Genomic DNA, 16,681 nt, shown 5'->3' with positions numbered 1-16,681 from the left:
TCTTCTCCCCCGCACAGATGCCTTCGTATGGAGTATGCATCTCACGTGTGGGTGGGCTCCACTCACACAGCTCTCCTGGACAGAGTGGAGTGTAAGGCTCTTCGTCTCATCAGCTCTCCTCCTCTTACTGATAGTCTTCTACCTCCGCCGCCATGTTGCCACTCTTTCTATCTTCTACCGATATTTTCACGTTGACTGCTCTTCTGAACTTGCTAACTTCATGCCTGCCCCCCTCCTAGGGCTCCGCTGCACGCGACTTTCCACTCTAGCTCATCCCTATACTCACCAAAAGTTAACCACCATCTTTACTCTTTCATCCCTTACACTGGTAAACTCTGGCACAGCCTTCCTTCGTCTGCATTTCCTCCTACCTATGACTTGACCTCTTTTAAAAAGCGTGTATCAAGACACCTCTCCACGCGAAATTGACCTCTCTTTTGACTACTCTTTACTTTTATCTGTTGTGGGAACGGTGAGTAGCGGGCTTTTTTTCTACACTCTTTTTGTTGCCCTTGAGCCGTCTCCTTTGTTGTAAAAAAAAAAAAAAAATGATCTCAAACATTTTGTCATGATACTCTCTGTAGGTTTCTCGAGTGCGTTCTATACCATGCAGCCCCATATAATGATGGGAAAACTGAATAGTTTGAAAGTTAATGCCAATGTAATTCTTCAGATAAATGATTTAATTACAAATAGACCACAAAATGAAAAATATCTTGATTCAAAATCAAAAGTTATAATCACAAACATAGGCGCCCACAAGGATGTGTTTTGTCAACTATCTTATTTATCATATATACTAGTGATTGTCGCTCTCATACTAATAATTGTCAATTTTTTTTAAGTATGTAGATGATACTGACCTTGTCAGTCAGTGTAAGAATAATGATGTTCTGTACCGAGAGGAAGTAGAACGGTTTAATACCTGGCGTAGAAATGAAATAATTATCTTGAGCTCAATGTTAAGAAGACAAAAGAAATGCTTGTAGATTTTAGCTCCTCACCAATCATCCAAGCTCCTCTTTACATAAATAGAGAACTGGTCGAGTCAGTCAGTGAATACAAATATCTGGGTACAATTATTGATAATAAATTTGGCTTCAATAAAAATGTTGAGGCACTATACAAGAAGGTAAACTCCAGAATGTTTTTTTGTAAGAAAATTAAGCAAGCTCAGAATTGACACTAAGATTATGTATTTATTTTATTCAGCAGTAATCCAGTCACTAAACTCGTTTTCTATAACATATTGGTGCGAAAACTGCAATTCAGACATGAAAAATAAACTTTCAAGAATAATACGTCAGTGTGGAAAATTGGGGGTATGTAACAGCACAACATTGTTTGACATATATAAAGAGAGTATGACCCAGAGAAGTAAAGTCATCAAAAGTGACCATTCACACACACACTGTTTTGTAGTTACCAATGGTTGCCCTCGGGAAAAAGGCTAAGATCATTTAATTATAGAACTATTAGGCTAAGTGTTAGAATAATAAATGAATCAAAATTACTGTAGTGAATTAACATCACGATGTTGTTGTTAGAGATTTACCCCTAGTATCACTAGGGGAACGGGCCCTTGTCCGAAGACGGCCCAAAGATCGCTCCCCCCTGCACGAGGGAGCACTGGCCTTAGCCAAAGGGTGCCGACAGACCGACTCTATCGGCGATCGAAATCTAGCCGACCAAGTCGGTCTGTCGACGAGGACTGGCGTATCTCTGAACATCACGATGGTGACTGGGTAGGACTTGTATACTTCATAAACCTTTTTAGCATGATTTTACTCACATATGAATGCATCTTATCTCTGTATGGAAAACGCATAAACCATTTTTTTATATGTAATCTACATGAACAACAAATTATTATTATTTATTATTGCTACTACTATACCTACTACTACGGCTACTACTACTGTCTACTGCTACTACTACTATGTCTACTACTTCTACTACTGCTATGTCTACTACTACTACTACTGCTATGTCTAGTACTACTACTACTAAAATGTCTACTACTCCTATTATATCTACTACTACTACTACTACTATTACTACTACTACTACTATGTCTACTACTACTATGTCTACTAATACTGCTGTTGCTGCTGCTGCTATTACTACTTCTACCACTACTTTCATTTTACCTTCAACATCTGTGCAATAAAATGTAAAGAGTATGGCTGCATGTAACAAAACAGATGAGTTCTGTAAATATAAACCGTCTAATATTTGACAGTCACAGAAACAATGAAGTGCACAAAATTTCATGAATTCATTAGTTCATTATCTTTCCTAAATGACCTGAGTAAGGCAGTGATAGGTAAATATATAATATTATATAGTATGTTGCGAAGAAGCTGCTATGTTATTAGCAGAAGCAAGCGAGGACAATTGCTTATGGCTATCTCCTAGTTCCTGTACATTCTTATTCACTGCGCTTCCAAACAACAGGCGAGAAAGTTTTCCCAATACCGTCCGTCAACCTCTGCTTACCTCAGTCAGAGTGTTATGGAAGTACTCCACTCACGCATGCAGAACATAATGTGCAACAGTTTTTGAACCAAGCATAAAACCATTATTGACGAGAACGCAGGTTATTGTAATAAGGTAAAGAATATAAATAGTCACGCTGAGGTGCATTGCCGGTTCTGGGGGATTCAACTGAAGCTAAATCAGTAACTCCAGGCTGGGCGCTAGTCTTTTCGAGGCGATCAATTCTAATTGGGTCGTACATCTCAGATTTGTCTCTACCTAATTGTTTAACTATGTGGCGCAGTACCACGAATTTCGGAAGCAATTTTGATCTTTCTGGGACTTGAAGCACAACAGCGTCTTACTTGTAATGTAACAGGAATGGCACGCCTGTGTTGCTGCTCGTATATGACCGTTTTGGCAGCCTGTAGTCTGTCTCTGACGTCTTTATGAATATCGGAGAAAACCTTGGGTTGACTTTTTGCATAGTCATCAATATTATAAACCGGTAATGAGCACTACTAAGCAAGTCATACGGAAGTCTCTTTCAGACCCCAAAGATTATGCAGAGCGGCGACTGTCCCGTGGGCTCGCAAAGACGGTTGTTTATCCATCATTTCTAGACAGGGAATCCGCGACTTCATGGCGCACCCTAGTAAGTACTTGACAGTCAAATAAAGTTCCTGTATTCTTAGATACCAGGGAGGTTTCTACCTTTGAAAGGCTCGGTGACTGCCGCATAGTCAGTGAATACCATTATGCGGTAACCCCGGATTTTACCCTGAAGATTTTTGAGCCCATACAAGAGTCCAACCCATTTGTAAATGTCAGGGCAGAGAGTGACAGGTGGTGAGATTGGATTAGAAGCTTTACTGGAGCGGGATGAGGCATGTAATAAAAAAAAATGACAGATTGATGATGTTGGTATAAACCCTTGTCCTGCAGTGGGCTAGTAATGACCGAAGGTGATGATAATAACAGAGGAGTGACACACTTACCCAGACCCTGTAGGTGCAGCCCGGGTCGACTTGTTGGTGCCAGTGTACCGTGAAGACAACTTCGCCAAATGATTCCTCCGTGTCACCCGTAAGGAATACAGTGTTGCAGTTGCTATTCTTCAAGGAGATAAGATATATCTGAGTAATAAAATTAATGACATAATGGCAATAACAATATTAATGATAATCAAAATATTATTATTATTATTAATAAAAAAATAAATAATAATAGTAATAATAATAATAATAATAATAATAATAATATTAATAATAATAATACGAAGAAGAAAAAGAAGAATGGTGCTGTGTGTGCAGAGTGTAAGGTGTCACTGGCTCTGTCTTCTGAACGTGCAAATGCAGGCCCCTCTCCCCCCCCCCCCCCCACCGAGCTCACACAGACAAACCATGAGCTCATTACTAAGGGTCCTTCAGAGAGCTCATGAAAACAAATATGTAAGTACTTTTATTGTCGCTATGATAATGAAAGTTTTAGTCGCAATTTTTCTTATATCTGATTTCAACACAATTTCCTGCAGTAAAGTTGTATATGTAAACACTACATGGGGGATCATACTCCCACGAATATATTCATTGTGAAAATCGCTTCTTAAAGTAAGCATTGATGTTGGATGAATACATTTACTTCCTATGGAGGTCACCCTTTAGCTTGGTGGTAAAGGTGGTCCGCCAAACACTGGAGTGTATTGGATAACTAAGTAGCGTCCGGAGCATTTGTGTGTAGGGCCAATGTCATGCGGAGACGGGCGGCGCTGCAGCTCCTGTCTCTGCCGCAGTTATCACCCCTACTTGCGGTTAGCCAACAGGCACCCGGTGACTTAATGGGACCGGCGGTATTTAAATTTAATTGATGAGGAGGAGGAGAATGAAAGATGCCTGGTAAACTTGACGGCATCATCCACGTCTGTTTCTTAGGACTTGAAAAATGTGTGTGTATATATATATATATATATATATATATATATATATATATATATATATATATATATATATATATATATATATATATATATATGATTCATTACACAGGGATACACAAGGATATCAAGAGACTACAAGAGACCAGACGGCCTACACATGGCAGCCTCTGAGAGTGTGATATTCGCCAAGTCCCTCCCATTCCAAAAACATATCCAGCCTCCATATATAAAACTTTCAATTCTGTGTGCAAAACTACATTTTTGCTCCGTTTTTCCCAGTCTTCTACATCCCTGTTCGTAAACCAGTTCTTGCCTATTTCCATCCTGAATTCATTTATCCAAATTTCACCCATTGTTGAGTACTTTTACATGTTTCTTTTTCATATCTGCTTCATGTAAATCGCCTTTATTATTTCCCCCAACCCATTAAAAACTTCACTTACATCCCATCGCAGTCTACGTCTCTCCAAACGTAAGTTAAATTATTTTAGTATTTCTCTGCTCGGTAAGTTTCTAAGTTTTTGAGTCATATCGGTCATTCTTCTCTGTACTGATTCGAGGGAACCTATACCCCTTCTGTAACAAAGGAACAAAAAAAAAAAAAAAAAAAAAAAAAAACCCCAGCATAATTTAGGCGAAACCTAACTAGTTCCACATACATTTCCAGGATAACTTCTGCGCTCCAGTTGCCACCGCTTCAGTATATAAAACCTACGACAATTTTCACGGTTTCTAGTGATAATACAATGATTTCTGGGTTAGCTATCAGAGTCCCCATGCGCACCCCCTTTTCGCAGCTGAAGTAACCAAGAAAGGTGTTATTCGAGATCTATTTACTTCGGGGTTATTTTTTCCTACACAAAGGACGCTGCATTTGTCGACCCCCAACTATCCTGTTATTAGACCACTCACAGAGGCCGTTTAGCTCCTCCTTAGTACCACATCGTCCTTGACTGATCTGATTAGTCGTTCTGTTTTTTGTATCACCAGCGATCTTGGTTATGTCAGTGGTTATACTGCAGTCATAATAGTTGATGTAGATGATGTATATTAATGGACCTAAAAAAAAACTGGTCCTTGTGGGACGCCACTAGCAACGCGAGTCGTATCTGATTTATCTGTGTTTACTTGAACTCACTGCATTCGGTCAATAAGCTACCTGTATTTCATGGGCTTTTAGATTATTCAAAAGTCTTCGGCGAGGCACTTATTCGAATCCTTCATTGGGCTTCTACACATTAAAGAACTACTCACCGAGCTTTGCCGAACTCGACATCGAACTTAACATTTGCTTTCATTTAGATGGATCCCAAGCTTGTCTTAAGAGGTATTTGAACGAGGTGGCTTATGGCTCAAAAAGCAGGACTCCTTCCAGACATCTGGATGAGGTCGTTAGAACCTGAGACTTGCCATCACCCATCGTTACTTGGCTACAGGAGACACATACAATAAATTGCAGAACGGATTCAGAGTGACCCACTACACTATTAGCCTCAACATTAAATAAATATGTGAAGCCACTATCAAAGCGTACCTGGAGGAGATCCTGAATAGCCCTCCAAGAACAGAAGACGGAGACAAAATGGCTGCCCTGTACAGCACCGTTTTTGCAGAGCACGTTGCTTGGATAGGGGCTGGTTTATCTAGATGAGGAGTGCAGCCTCCTCAACCATTCCGAGATGCTTTTCTCATTTTGTCTCCATTTTAATGTTTTGTTCCTTTTGGGTGACCGGGATATATATTATCAAAGGAGACCTGTGTCCTTGCCCACGATTAGCAGTCAGTCTAGCCCCTGACCTGGGTTGGTTGGGGTGGGGCCTGAAACCCTCTCTGTATAACCATTACCTCACCCAAAACAAGATAAAAGTAAAGGTCAGAGTCCGGCGTCTGTTCCGATTCTGCTGGGGGGCCCTACCAGGCATTTTAAACCTACAAACTCCTACCTTAGGTGGTCCAAACGACTTGTGTTGTAACCTAATTCAGAAAGGTCGTAGGCCAGACTGTTGGTGGAAGACTTCGGAAGCGGTGATGTAGCGCGATTAGAGTTGCCGGCGAATCATAGTCGTTTCTTGAACTGTTCCAGCCATGCACGAGCTATGTCTGACGCCTATGAATCGCACGTTCTGAAACCTAGATATTAGGTTGCTTATTGAATGATAGATCAGACCAGAAAACCGGTCAGCACCACACTGCACGTAATCGTAATGAGAGTATGGCTTTTTCCCTCTGGACCTTTATCACCCAGACTTACCCCTCCCGGACATTTCCCTTCGACTATAGTCGGTCCAAATTAGCTTGGCCAATTTGCACCGAGAAGCCCCTCCCCCATTCTGGCTAAGCTCCTCCCCCCTTTCACCTGATTGGCTGTTGATGATATCATAGATTGTATCAAAGACACGTACCAAATATATATGATTGAGATAATCTAGCTTCTTTCATGATTAAAAAACATTCGAAACTTAATTGAATAACGACACTGTACTTAAACAATCAATGACATCACTTAATAAACAAAGTACAATCTTAATACTGCAAGTTTTCAAGGGAGAACGGGCCCTGCAAAACGAGCACTGAAGACGATGATAGTAGGCTATCTATAAAGTGATGCACATTTTCCGTCATTATTTCCTACATAGCTCATCCACATAGGCATACCAAATATAATCACATAAAAAATATACTCTAAAATAGCTGAATACAGGTAGGAATCATTGTATTGAGGAATAAGATATGTATCTGGGGCTTAGAGCGACGGGTAGGCTACGTATGTACGCTCAGCGCAACAGCCACAGATACGAAACTTATTCCTCAATACAATGATTCCTACTTGTATGAAGCTACTGTAGAATATATTTTTTATGTGATTATATTTGGTATGCCTATGTGAATGAGCTATGTAGGAAATAATGAAGGAAAGTGTGCATTACTTTATAGATAGCCTACTCTCATCGCCTTCAGTGCTCGTTTTGCAGGGCCCGTTCTCCCTTGAAAACTTACAGTATTGTTATGCCGGACGTGTTACTTGGGTTCCGTGTCGCCGTCAGGAGACTCCGTGGGAGGGAGATATGTAAACACTTTGCACAGCTTCTGTAGTTTAATATTCTTCCTCAGTAGTACACTTCACTCTGACTCTTCACTTACCACTAGCTTACTATGACTGGGACTAGCACTCTCTCGCCCTCTTCTCCTATATATATCCAGAACAGTACAGTCTAGAATGTTACAGTATATTTTAGATCATACAAGAACATGTAGCAAAAATATATGCGGGTTGGCAACACTTTCCGCCTGGCGTCTGGCCGCGCCCCACGGGGCGCGGACGGCTCGCCTTGCTCCCCGCCCCCCTGCTTGCTTCTCCCGGAGCCTTCTAGAGGCCTATGGACGCCGGGGGAAGCTTCCAGCACAACACTATCCCCCCCTCTTAATTGTGATCGTCCCGATCACACACTTAACTATATACAAACATAAGAGAATTAATCAAAAACATAATAATCGTCGTATCGCTGTGGACGCCTGCGTTGTCTCTGTCTTCTGCTCGGTGCCTCCTGCGCGTCTGTCTCCTGGTGCGCCTCGTCGTCGTCCGCTTCTTGGGGTGTCCCTGGAACATCTGCCGAAACCGGGAGGTTATCTCCCTCGGCTGAAAGGTCCAGAAGGCCTATGTCGTCGTCGACCTCCTCTCGGTCCTGGACGTCCCTTGCGTTTTTGTCGGCTGCTGGGTGTCTGTAGTTGTTCCAGGTGTAGTTTCCCGGACCGTGGTACCTCCATAGGCGGTTGACGTGGACAACTTTCGGCTTGGTCCTTTCTGTTCTCCGGATTCGGTAAGTCACGTCGGAGAGGCGTTCTAGCACAGTGTAAGGGCCTTCCCAGGGGCTCTGTAACTTCGGAGACTGTCCTTTCTTCCTCTGCGGGTTGTAAAGCCAGACCTGGTCTCCTTCCTTGAAGTCAACGTGGCTTGCCCTCATATTGTAACCGCGCTTCATGGCCTCCCCGGAGAACTTCAAGGCACCTCGGACTTGATGGTGCACCTCTTCCAGCCGTTCTTCTAGTTGACGGGCAAAACTGGAGGCGTCCCTTGGAAGGCTTTCCCCAGGAGGCCTTCCTGTCAGTAGGTCCACCGGCAATCGCAGCTCACGTCCAAACATCAGCTTTGCCGGTGAATACCCCGTAGTCTCGTGGGCGGCAGACCTGTAGGCCATGAGAAGCGCAGGCAGCTTCTGATCCCATGAAGACTGATCATTGTTGCACTGCTTGGCCAACTCCTGGCCCAACGTCCAATTAAACCTCTCCACCATTCCATCTGACTGTGGGTGCAGAGGGGTGGTCCGGGTCTTCTTGATACCCAGAAGCTTGCAGCACTCAGCAAGGACTGTTGACTCAAAATTCCTTCCCTGGTCGGAATGGAGCTCGTTAGGCACACCGAAACGACAGAAGAACTCCTCCACGAAAACCTTGGCGATGGTAGTGGCTTCCTGGTCAGGGATGGCGTAGGCTTCCGGCCACTTGGTGAAGTAATCCATTGTGACGCAGATGTACCTATTTCCGTTCGTCGTCAGAGGCAAGGGTCCTGCTATATCAACTGCCACCCGTTCCATGGGGGCTCCAACCCGGTACAGCTGCAATGGGGCACGGTGACGCTTCTTGGGGCCCTTCTTTGCACAGCACACCTCACACGCGTGACACCATTCTTCCACGTCCTTCCTCATGCCAACCCAATAGAACCTTTGGCGCAGGCGACTCAGTGTCTTCTTTACCCCAAGGTGTCCGCTGGTGATGCTGTCGTGCATTTCTTTCAAGACGCCTTCCCGGGACTTCACAGGTAGCACCGTGGACCAGTAGTGGTCAAGACCATCATGAGAGACCCAGCGTCGCTGCAACACCCCGTCGTTCATCCGAAGAGTGTCCCACTGAGTCCAGTAATTCTTGGTGGTAAGGCTTTCTCTCGAGATTACCTCCCACCCAGGTCGCGTTGACGACTGACTCAGCCACTCCATAATTGGTCTCAGATCTCGGTCCTCCCGTTGCAGTTTTCCCAAGTCTTCCCATGGTACCTCCGCTGTCTGTTCCACTGTAGTGCGGCGGCACATATTCTGGACGCTTTCCCTCTGGAGGCAATGTTGACACTCAGGTAGGCAGGGGCGCCGGCTCAAGCTGTCCGCGTTACCGTGTGTTAGCCCAGATCGGTGCACAATAGTGTAGTGATGCTGCTCTAGTTTACCTATCCAGCGAGCAAGCTGGCCCTCAGGGTTTTTCAGTAACTTCAACCACCGCAATGCAGCGTGATCCGTGCGGATGGTGAAAGTTGCACCGTACAGGTAAGCATGGAAAAAGTCAAGGCTCTTGACTACTGCCAGGAGTTCTTTCCGGGTCACGCAATAGTTTTTCTCGGCTGGGGTGAGCTTCTTGCTGAAGTAGGCCACAACCCGTTCCATGTCGGCACATGCCTGGGACAGCACTCCACCAATCCCCTCATCACTGGCATCACAATCCAGTATAAAAGGCTTAGAGGGGTCTGGGTAGGTGAGTACGGGCGAGCTGATGAGGGTCTCCTTGAGCTTCTCAAAGGCAACCTGAGTTTCCGCTGTCCACTCAAACTTGCGCCCCTTCTTCGTCAGGAGGTGCAGTGGTGCAGCAATCGTAGCGAAGCCTTTCACAAACCTGCGATAGTATGAGCACAACCCGAGGAAGCTCCGCAGCTCCTTCACGTTGGTGGGTGTCGGCCAGTCCCTTACCGCAGCCACCTTCTCAGGATGGGGCGTAGTCACTTCTCCTACAAACCTACAATAATTGTAGTACTGCCAAATATCCTACACATAGGAAGTCATATTTCCTGCACAAAAACAAGTCTCCAGCTTATTTCCTACACAAAAAATGAGTTCCCTACAGGGCACATCTACAAATTTAGCATTTTTCGAGTAGTGACATATTTCCTACAGAGATACAGCATATCTCCTAAACACAATAATCTGTTCTGTCACATTTCCTACACTGTGTAGGCGCACCCCCCTAGTGGGGCACCAACGCAGCTGGTACACAAGATGTTCCTCCCGAACTTCGGTGCAGCATCTGCCTAAGGCGAAGGGAAAGGACAGTTGTTCTTCTGCCCTGCCGACACGCTTCCTCCTGTGCAAATTGCATAAATATCCTTGTATCCGCAGCAGATAATAACCCTGCAACATGTCCCACTTGTCGTACTGCAATTCATGACAGGCTTGAAGTTTTCATTTAAAAAGTATGTTTTAGTGAAAAATAAAAAGTTCCATAAGTTTTAGTGAAAAATAAAAAGTGCCATTTTAATTAATATATAATATTTGTAGGAGATATGACAGTATAACTGAAGGAGTTATGATGGATGCACCATACTGCCGCAGTTCCTAGACTTAGGCAGTCATATTTCCTATACAGCACATTTCCTACACTTACTGTGTGTAGGAGATATGCTGTATCTCTGTAGGAAATATGTCACTACTTTAAAAAGGGCTAAATTTGTAGGAGATGTGTCCTGCAGGAAATGTGGCGTAGGAAATGTGGCGCAGCCCCCTCAGGATCAGTGCGTACTCCAGCCTCGCTCACGATGTGTCCCAAGTATTTGACCTCCTTTTGGAACAGACAGCATTTCTTCTGGCTGAGCTTAAGGTGTGCAGCTCTAAACCGGGCGAAAACCTCTGATAGCCTTTCCATCTCCTGCTCGAAGGTCTGGCCAAAGACAGTCACGTCGTCGAGGTAGATGAGTGCCGTCTTCCAGTGAAGTCCCTCCAGCACCCTCTCCATCAGCCGCTCGAACGTGGCCGGCGCGTTGCACAGGCCAAAGGGCATGACCTTAAACTGCCACAGGCCTTGACTGTAGGAGAAGGCTGTTTTCTCTTTGTCCTGCTCCGCCATTTTGACTTGGTGATACCCAGACTTCATATCCAGTGTTGAAAACCACTTGGAGCCCACCAAAGCGTCGAGGGTGTCGTCGATCCGTGGGAGTGGGTATGAATCCTTGATGGTGAGATCGTTGAGGGCTCGGTAGTCCACGCAGCACCTGAGGGAACCATCCTTTTTCCTGACGAGCACTACAGCAGACGCCCACGGGCTGCTGGACCGCTCGATTAACCCCTGTTGCCGGAGATCATCCATCACCTCATCCATCTCCTTGCGACGGGCTGGTGCCATCCTTCGAGGAGCTTGCTTCACTGGGCGGTGGCTACCTGTGTCGATGTGGTGCTCTACCAGGTCCGTACACCCCAAGTCCAGGTCTCCTGTGGAAAACACATCTGCATTCCTCACGAGAAGCTCCCTGAGCTGTTCCACTTGGGGCTCCTCTAGACGCTGGGAGCTCCTGTCAAACAGGTCGCGCAGGTAGTCGGGCAGCTCCTCCTGGGGCTTCGTCAGGGTTCTCCTGCAGACACAGGTTCTTGGTTTCTGGTCGATCTCTTGGCACAACCCCACCATGGTCCCTTGTTTTCTTTTCTTTGGGCTGAAGGAGACATTGGCCACGACGACAGGCACTTCCGCTGCAGTAGGGTCTGCCAAAGTACTGCCTACAATCACCCCGTTTTCTACCGGACATCGACTTCCACTCTCTACCACACACAGACTAGCCGGGGGGGCACCCGTAATTTGACAGGGTAACAGCATCTCTGACCTCGGAGGAATAATGGTGGTGCGCTTGACTGTCACTGGCAGGCCCTCCTTGTGCACAGTCGTCAGTGGCACCCTCCTTCCTCCTACAGTCAGTTGCTTAGCGCGGAAGTCCAGCTCGCACCTGTGGGAGACAAGATAATCCATACCTAGGATGCAGGGGTCGTCCATGTCAGCCACGTACACAGAGATGGACTCTTCCTTTCCTCCGAGCTCAAACTTCACGTTCACTGGGCCTCTGAGCTCTGCATAGTGTCCAGTGACTCTGCACAGTCGGTGGGACGTCTTAGGAAGCCGACGATGACTCACCACGTCAGGCCTCACCAATGTGCGTTCCGAGCCTGTGTCGACGACCACAGGCCACAACACTATGTCAACCTTGCCCTCCACTTGGCAGCTCGTTATGGTGGTTCTCCTGCACGTTGATATCTTCGGGGCATGTACAAGACAGACTGGTCGTTGCCCCCGTGAACCAGTCCTTCTTAGTTTCCCGAGTGGTGGTCCCTCGTTGGGGGCACATTTTTCCGACACTCATTCTTCCAGTGCCCCTTTTCTCCACAGGTCCAGCACTTGGGTCCTTCTCTGGGCTTCTTCTTAGCGCCACCTTCATATTCCTTCTTCCTCTTATAGCATTCGTTCTCCTTGTGCCCAACCTTCTCGCAGTACCAGCACGTTCCTTGGAACCTGTCTGTGTCGCTGACAGCGCCCTTTCGTGCCCGAAAGCCAGAAGTCGAGTCGTCCCTGAAGCTTGACAAGCTAGACCTAACAAAGGACTCAAACTCCATGGCACGTGCCAGAGCTTCCTGCATTGATGTTGGCTTAGATTGGTTCACTTGTATCTTCAGCTGAGGGCTGTCCAGGGCATCGATGAATTGATCACGTAGCAAAACCGTCAGCAGGTCAGGGGTAGCACCTGGGTATGCCTTGTGCGCCATGCTCTCAAGGTCCTGAGCGAGTTCCTGAAGAGACTCGCCGCGCCTCCTGTTGAGGGTTCTGAACCTAACCCTGAAGAGCTCGTTCTGGTGCTTGGTCCCATATCGTTGCTCCAGCGCCTGTGCCAGCCCGCTGTAGCTGCCCTTTGTCGCATTGTCGAGCTGAGCAAGGACCTCCAGCGCCGCCCCTTTCAGGCTAGTGGCCAGCTGTACTGCGCACTCTTGGTCATCCCATCCGTTCCGAGCTGCCAACAGCTCAAACTGAGCGCGGTAAGCCTCCCAGGAGACCTTGCCATCAAACTCCTGAGGCTTCTTTCTAACAGGTGAACCCAGCAGACTCATGGGTCAGGCGGAACTTCTTGCGGAGATAAACTCAGGTGAAACAGGGCTCAAACTACCCCGGACTTTCGTAGGAGAAGCATCTTGGGTACAACTAGCCCCTGCAAGCACTGGCTGTCCGTTTCCAGCCAAGCAGTCTTCAAGGGCCTTCACTCTGTCACTTACGTCACAAACTGCCTGTTCAGTACGGTTCACCTTTCCCTGCACTTCTAATATTTCTTTGTGTGTCGTCTCTCGTACCACCTCCATCTCTTGTTGAAGATTTGTGTGTTCTTTCTCCACTTCTATCAGGCGTTGTCCTAACTTCGTGGTCACATCAGTCATTTCTCTTCGCACTGACTCACTTCCATCTTGTATTGCTTGTAGCTGTTGCTGTAATCCCGTGAAGCGATCTCCTAGCTGTTCTTTGAGTTCTTGGAGTGTTCCTTCTTGTTGTTGCTGTGCTCTTTCTTGTTGTTCTTTGAGTTCTTGGAGTGTTCCTTCTTGTTGTTGCTGTGCTCTTTCTTGTTGTTCTTTGAGTTCTTGGAGTGTTCTTTCTTGTTGTTGCTGTGCTCTTTCTTGTTGTTCTTTGAGTTCTTGGAGTGTTCTTTCTTGTTGTTGCTGTGCTCTTTCTTGTTGTTGCTGTGCTCTTTCTTGTTGTTCTTGGTGTGCTTTTTCTTGTTGTTCTTTGAGTTCTTGGAGTGTTCTTTCTTGTTGTTGCTGTGCTCTTTTTTGTTGTTCTTGGTGTGCTTTTTCTTGTTGTTCTTTGAGTTCTTGGAGTGTTCTTTCTTGTTGTTGCTGTGCTCTTTCTTGTTGTTCTTTGAGTTCTTGGTGTGCTCTTTCTTGTTTCTCCCCCTGTAGTCTCAAAGCTTCCAAGAGTTCAGTCAACACGTCGTCCCTCTGGGCAGCTTGGGAACGAGTCTCCATGGCGAAAAAAACAAATGCCTACACTCCTGACGCCAATGTTATGCCGGACGTGTTACTTGGGTTCCGTGTCGCCGTCAGGAGACTCCGTGGGAGGGAGATATGTTAACACTTTGCACAGCTTCTGTAGTTTAATATTCTTCCTTAGTAGTACACTTCACTCTGACTCTTCACTTACCACTAGCTTACTATGACTGGGACTAGCACTCTCTCGCCCTCTTCTCCTATATATATCCAGAACAGTACAGTCTAGAATGTTACAGTATATTTTAGATCATACAAGAACATGTAGCAAAAATATATGCGAGTTGACAACACTTCCCGCCTGGCGTCTGGCTGCGCCCCACGGGGCGCGGACGGCTCGCCTTGCTCCCCGCCCCCCTGCTCGCTTCTCCCGGAGTCTTCTAGAGGCCTATGGACGCCGGGGGAAGCTTCCAACACAACAGTATTATGATTGTACTTTGTTTATTAGGTTATGTCATTGATTGTTTAAGTAGAGTGTCGTTATTCAATTAAGTTTCGAGTATTTTTTAATCATGAAAGAAGCTAGATTATCTCAATCATATATACTTGGTACGTGTCTTTCATACAATCTATGATGTCATCAACAGCCAATCAGGTGAATTGGGGGCGGAGCTTAGCCAGAATGGGGGAGGGGCCTCTCGGTGCAAATTGGCCAAGCTAATTTGGACCGACTATAATTCCCCACATACTATTTTCCCCTTCTGAACATTTTCTACTTCCGACGTAGCCTATACCCTTTCTATATTTATTTATCACTAACTTTTGGAGTAACTAATCCAGATCTGATAATGTTCCTTAATAGAAAGCATGCTCCACTGAATTATTAACACATTTCGTCAGTGTTCGTTAACGTAACACACTACTGTTGAATATATGTTGGGTGTAAAAGGTCCACGTTGGGAAAATGTCCAAAGGGAGTGTCTGTTGAGAAAACGTGACGGGCATGGTCCAGAGAAGAATTCGAGTTGCTTCCAACCACAAGGCATCCCACCAAGACAGGACGCATGAAGCCCTACCTCTTATTGCAGTGCATGCGCCCTGTCAGGCAGATTTCATCATGTCTCACAAGTTTCGACATCAATGAACGCTTTCAGGTGTGACTGCCGTGTTGTGTCGACTGTCTGATTGAAAGGAGGCGTCAGTTTAGCAAACTTACCTTGTTGTTGCCGTCACCCTCGAGCCGGAGCGTGTAGATGGGAACACCGACCACCGGCTGGAGGCGGATCACCGATGTGTTGCCTTGTTGTTTCCTGCAGCGAGAAGCATTAATTTTGTACCTTCATGCCACAGAAGGCAAGACAAAGATAAACAAAATTACAAAATGAAAAAAAATACTGCATCAAGCAGCTCTTACAAAGGAAAAGGCAGTACCACTTTTTGAATGAAAGAGTTCACAGGAAGGAAGGAAGGAAGGTTGCCCCGGAGTAGGCTATCCCGGAGTTTATCAGTTAAACGAATGTGCTAATAGAGATACTGTTAACACTTGCATTACTTAAGTTGGACAGCCTAGAGATGAACTGGAAACAACAGTATTATGCTGCGAAGCAGCGGGGGATGGAGGATGCATGCAGTTAGCATGTTCAGAAGAGTAATTAGTATAAGAATAGCAATCATTATGTGCATTTTCTCACTCAGTATAGATAGGTTGTGTGATTGCTGGGAGAACTAGCCTATGATTCCTTGCATTCCTATTACACAACACGGGCAGGTACACCACCTGCTCCAAACAGTAGAAACTAATTTACTCCTCCTAAGTAGGATGAACTTTTACCTCTTTTTGTTGTTGTTTATAGCGGCCGAGACTCACCAGGGAGTAGTTTTAACGCGTAAATTTGTTCTGTTGAGAAACGTCACGTTGGTCAGGCTTAGCTCGGGAGACTTGTATGTCACATCACCCTTTCGTCCTAGTATTATGACGCATTCCTCGTCCCGAAGCAACGGATTGAGGCAGACTTTCACACCGTCTTCCTGTGCGAAAACAAATGGTATTATTATTATTATTATTATTATTATTATTATTATTATTATTATTATTATTAGTGTTATAATTACTATTGAGATCTATGAAAGGACATCAAATAAAAATAAAAATAAAAACATACCCAAACAGAATCCTTTCGACGAACAGACTATGAATAGGAAAAGAATATGAGTGACATTGACAGTAAAGTAAGGAAAAGAATATAAAGAAGAAAAGGTGAGTGGGTGGACAAATACAATGCTTAATGCGTTAACAGTTGACTTTTCTCTAACGTATCAATGTCAACAAGAGAAACAGTCTCATCGGGAAGTACATTGCACATTTTAATCAATTGGGAATGAACTCACGAAAAAAATGGATCGTTGCGCAAAAAAATGATTGAACAGCACGCTCTTGATATTGTAAAGTATGGCGTGTACATCAAACAGGCTGAAATCGAGCCGGTAGCGCGTCGGCAAGTGTTCA

At 45.3% G+C, this 16,681-nt stretch overlaps 1 protein-coding gene across 1 annotated transcript in view; it reads right to left on the bottom strand.

Moving 5' to 3' along the window:
* LOC126998624 (uncharacterized) overlaps positions 1 to 16,199 on the bottom strand; it is an 83,792-nt gene extending 67,593 nt beyond the window's left edge. Inside the window, exons 1-3 of the mRNA XM_050860559.1 lie at positions 16,043 to 16,199; positions 15,392 to 15,485; positions 3,477 to 3,593 (exon numbers count right to left, since the gene is read on the bottom strand). The gene's annotated coding sequence lies outside the window, so the exon portion shown is untranslated. The remainder of the gene's footprint in view (positions 1 to 3,476; positions 3,594 to 15,391; positions 15,486 to 16,042) is intronic.
* Between the last annotated feature and the right edge of the window lie 482 nt (positions 16,200 to 16,681).

Source organism: Eriocheir sinensis, chromosome 2 (genome assembly GCF_024679095.1).
Source record: "Eriocheir sinensis breed Jianghai 21 chromosome 2, ASM2467909v1, whole genome shotgun sequence".
Classification (NCBI taxonomy): Eukaryota; Metazoa; Arthropoda; class Malacostraca; order Decapoda; family Varunidae; genus Eriocheir; species Eriocheir sinensis.
This window is presented reverse-complemented; position numbering and strand designations above follow the sequence as displayed.